This window comes from Epinephelus moara, chromosome 24 (genome assembly GCF_006386435.1).
Source record: "Epinephelus moara isolate mb chromosome 24, YSFRI_EMoa_1.0, whole genome shotgun sequence".
Classification (NCBI taxonomy): Eukaryota; Metazoa; Chordata; class Actinopteri; order Perciformes; family Serranidae; genus Epinephelus; species Epinephelus moara.
Genome location: NC_065529.1, coordinates 44010280 through 44014865, shown reverse-complemented (window position 1 = coordinate 44014865; position 4586 = coordinate 44010280).

Below are 4586 nucleotides of genomic sequence, written 5' to 3'. Positions count from 1 at the left end.
TTTTAATGTTGTTGTTTAATACTGTTACAGCAAGCTGTACTGCACTATGCATGTTCTGACAGCTTTCTATCATAATCAGTATTTATCTTTGCAGCTATTTGTCTATTTGTGCTTTAGTATATCTTGTGTTTGATCAGACTAGCCTTTGCTCCCCACATGTATCAGTTAGCCTTGGGTGTCCATAACCCTGTCACATGTTCACCTATTGTTCTTCTCGGACCACCTTGGTAAGAACTGAGCATTGCCAGAGACACCCCATAACACATCAACTTCAAGAACAGACTCTTCACTCACTTGTAAAAACGGTCAGTGTAAGGTTCTGAGTAACTGACAAAAGCCATACTGGTTATGATAGAGAGCTGTCAGAACAGACACAGAGCATCACAGCTTGCTGTAACTACATTTAACAACAACTTATCACCATGTTGTGACTTATCAGTGTATTATGAACGAGGCACACACCTAAGTAAATGCAAGTTATCTCAACAAGTAACGAACAGTGAATCCAAATTACATGTGGCAGATTACATTTCACAAACTAGTACATTACATATAAACAAGTAAGGCTGATGCCACATAAAGAATACACCCAACTTGCTCAATTCAAACCATATTTAAAGCATGTTACTGAAATTGTTACATATGTTGTTGTGGTCAGACAGGAGAAGGCGCAGAAGGCTCAACAACACCCTCAGCCGCCAGCAGGATTTCCTAGAAAGGTTCCAGGAGACCCAAAATACCTGGATGGAGCGTCAGCTGCGAGAGAGCTTCGAGCGGGAGCGTCAACTTCTCACTGAAGTGATGCAGCAAAGCAGCCGCTCCATGGAGTCCCTGCTGAGACCATTACTTGGCGGCATGAGAGGTCCGTACATTCCACCATCTTTTCAGCCAACGTTTCCCTATGCTAATCCTAATAATATGCATTACGAAGTCTCCCCATCTTATTATCCTGCACCTGACACCCCTCAACAGGGGAGAGGAGGAGCAATGGAGGACAACTCTGAAAACTCTTTTTTTTTAACTTTGAAGTGTTTCAGAAAATGTTTGCTTTAAAGAGCATGTTCATTTTTTTACATTTTGCACTTTAAGGACTAAGCTGCTGTCATTTGCACTTTTGTGTAATATTTTCTAACTTTATGGACAGCATTGTGACAGGTTTTGTTAGGTTTTTTAAAATTGTTTTGTTTATTATATTGTTAACCAGCTGGCCAATATTTTTTGATATTTAATGAATGGCAACTGTTAATAAAAATGATGAACTATTTACAGGGCATTTTGATTATTATTATTTTCTTCATAAAATGTGATACTGCTGGGGAATATACTAGTGTTTGTCAACAACAATTGTCAGCAGCTCCTTGTCACGACAACAGCTCAGGGACGCACACCTTGACGAAGGGGAAAGTTTGTCACCATATGATTTTTGAGTGCCTCTCTAATTGCTTGACCATCAGCACTGACAGCATTTACAGGATGATCTGCAGGCTGAGGAAATTGTTCCCCCAGAATTGTTGCCTCATGCATCCATCTTGGGTTGCCGTGGTCCTTCTCTTTCTCACAGAAGTTGTGTAGGGCGCAGCATGTTGCTATGAGGTAAGGAGAAAATGTGTAGTGCAGATCACTTCTCTTTAAAAGAATTCTCCACCTTGATTTTAGTCTCCCAAACGCAATTTCTACACAGGTACGGGCAGCACTGAGATAAACGTTGAAAGACTCCTGCTTAGGGGTTAGTCCTGGATAGCGTGTATATCCCTTTATAAGCCACTCCAGTAGTGGATAAGCAGGGTCGCCTATGATGAAGTAATTCACACCTTGACCATCAACTTCCACAACTCCCTGCAAACAAAAAAAAGATTGATAGTAGCTGGGACAAAACACTCCAGACTCATACACAGAAAATATCACCTATGTAAGCAAGTAAGCTTTGAAATTGTTTACTCTTATACTGCAAACTTGCCTTGGGCAACTGGTCAGCCTTTTTGAACAGCTCTGACTGACGCAGAATGTTGGCATCATGGGCACTGCCAGGCACTCTGCAGTTCACACTCCAAAAACTGAATCACAAAGTGGGCTTTGTTAGATGGCTATCTGAGTTATCTGTCACAAGTGTGTTGCCAAACTTAGCTATATGTTTTCATTTCATTTATTTTATTTCTGTCATAATAAGAGAGGGGTGGGGAGGCGTACCAGTATTGGTCATCTACAACACCCTGTAGCACATAAGAAGCCCATCCTTTTCTATTGATGAAGTCTCGATAGCCGTCAGTAGGGGGCAGGATGGGGATGTGGCTTCCGTCAATGCAGCCAATCACTTGGGGAAGCCCGTAGGCTCTTTGAAAGCGCTCAGCTATTTGGAAGGCTTCCTCTTGGCTGGGGACTTTAATGAACTGCCCTATGACTCTGTCCACCATCCCGCGACAGAACATGTAGACAAACTTTTTCACTGTACTCTTGTGAACTCCAAACTGGTTGGCTACTAAGCGATACTCCCGCAACTACCTAGTTTGTATAAAACTATTGCCACTCTCATAGGTAGCGGGACTGGTGCGCGTACTACAGCTTCCTCTGGTTTCATGAATGGTTTAACTACGTCACACAGCCGGCTGAAGGATGCCCTACTCATTCGGAAGGTTTCTCTCCACTCTGAATCTGTAAACTCCATGAGAACGATCCTATCCCACCAGTCACGGCTACGTATTTTCATCCACTGTTGCCTTGTACTGCGTAGTGGCAGCCGAATCAAAGATGGTGACGTATTCAATATTTGTTGTCGCTCTCTCCTCCCATTGCTGAAAATGAAGTGGATGAGCCATAGCTGTAATGCGACGTGGGTATTAACTAATGCTAAGCCCGCTAGAAGCCACAGAGATCTCATTTTTGTCTCACTTCTAAATATAATAAATATATCACATTTCCCGCTCAATCTGTTGTAAACAAAAGACGTAAAAGATGTAACACACGCCTGCGCAGATAGGATGCAGTGATCAGAAAACGGGTTACTGGTATTTATCATGTATACAGGGATATGAATAACCGGGTTTCTCTGTGTTCCATGTAAACATCATCTCCCGGATATGCTCAAAGCCGGGATAAGCCTCAAAACTGGGATACTAAAGACCTTGTAAACACAGTCATTGTCTTCTCACAGCAAGAGGTTTCCTGATTAGAACCCAGGGTGGGGGAGCCTTTCTGTGAGGAGTTTGTATGTTCTCCCCGTGTCAGTGTGGGTTTCCTCCAGGTACTCCAACTTCCTCCCACAGTCCAAAGACATGCAGGTTAATTGGTGACTCTAAATTGTCCGTAGGTGTGAATGTGAGTGTGAATGGTTGTCTGTCTCTATGTGTCAGCCCTGTGATAGTCTGGTGACCTGTATCCCGCCTTTTTTTAATTTTTTTTTATTTAACCTTTATTTAACCAGGCGGAATCATTAAGAACGAGTTCTTATTTACAATGATGGCCTGACAAGATGCACAAGCTTCTTGAGGGGAGGGGAGAGAGGGCTGTGAAAGAAAAAGGATTGGTTAAAAAGACGGTAGCACAGCACAGAGCACAACTATACAGACATGTAGCAGGACATCAACAGAGACAGCACACAAGCATGGCTATGCGGACAAATAGCAAGAGAGTGACAGGGACAGAAAGGGTTAACAAACATCTATTCAGTCATACAGGCATACAGGCAAAGCAGTGGGGATCAATAGCGAAGATTATTTACAACATCACAACACAAAAAACATAAAAACAAAGTTAATAACAGGATTATTTGCAACATCATATCACAAAAAAAGGAGCCTGGGCCAACGGCTGCAGGTATGGGCGCTCAACACAGAATACAGGCAGACTGAGGGAAAGGTTAGACAGTAGGGAAGCAGTTGCAGGAATCTGTAAAAAGATGTGAGATGGCCTCTTTGAAGGCCGGGATTGAAATTAATTTATCCAGTTTGAGGTGTTTGTGTAATGCGTTCCAGTCACAAACGGCAGCTGACTGGAATGATGCAAGGCCAAATGTGGATCTGGCCTCTTGCCCAATGTCAGCTGGGATAGGCTCCAGTCCCCCAACAGGATAAGCGGGATACGGAAAATGAATGAATGAATCTCTGAAGCTCTGTAGACCGTTTCAGACTTGACAACATAAACATTCGAAATAGGTCTCTTTGTATTTCCTGTTGGGATGTTTGTTAATGACAGAAAGTCAACTGACAGGAAGTAAACCATGGCTGTATAAAGTGAAGTGGATATAGCTTTACAGATGGCACCCCATTCATTCCTATGAAAATAGGATCACTCCATTATACTCTCATTTAATCTGGTCTTTTATCTCATCGTCTACTATACAGTCCTAAAATTGGAGTTTTATTCCTGATTCATTCTTCACTCGTCACAATTTCGTGTACTGTATTGTTTTCTATTTATTCGGTGTGCTTTTTAATGTGTTTTAAAACCCTGCCATCCCGGCTCAAGACTACTTTAGATATTGTCTGTCTCCAGTTTTCTTGTCACGACCTGTTTCTTGTGATGGTGTAAAGAAAACAAAAAATTAGTTTCTCTCCATGTTTGTTTTTCCATTTACACAGAGACACTGACAG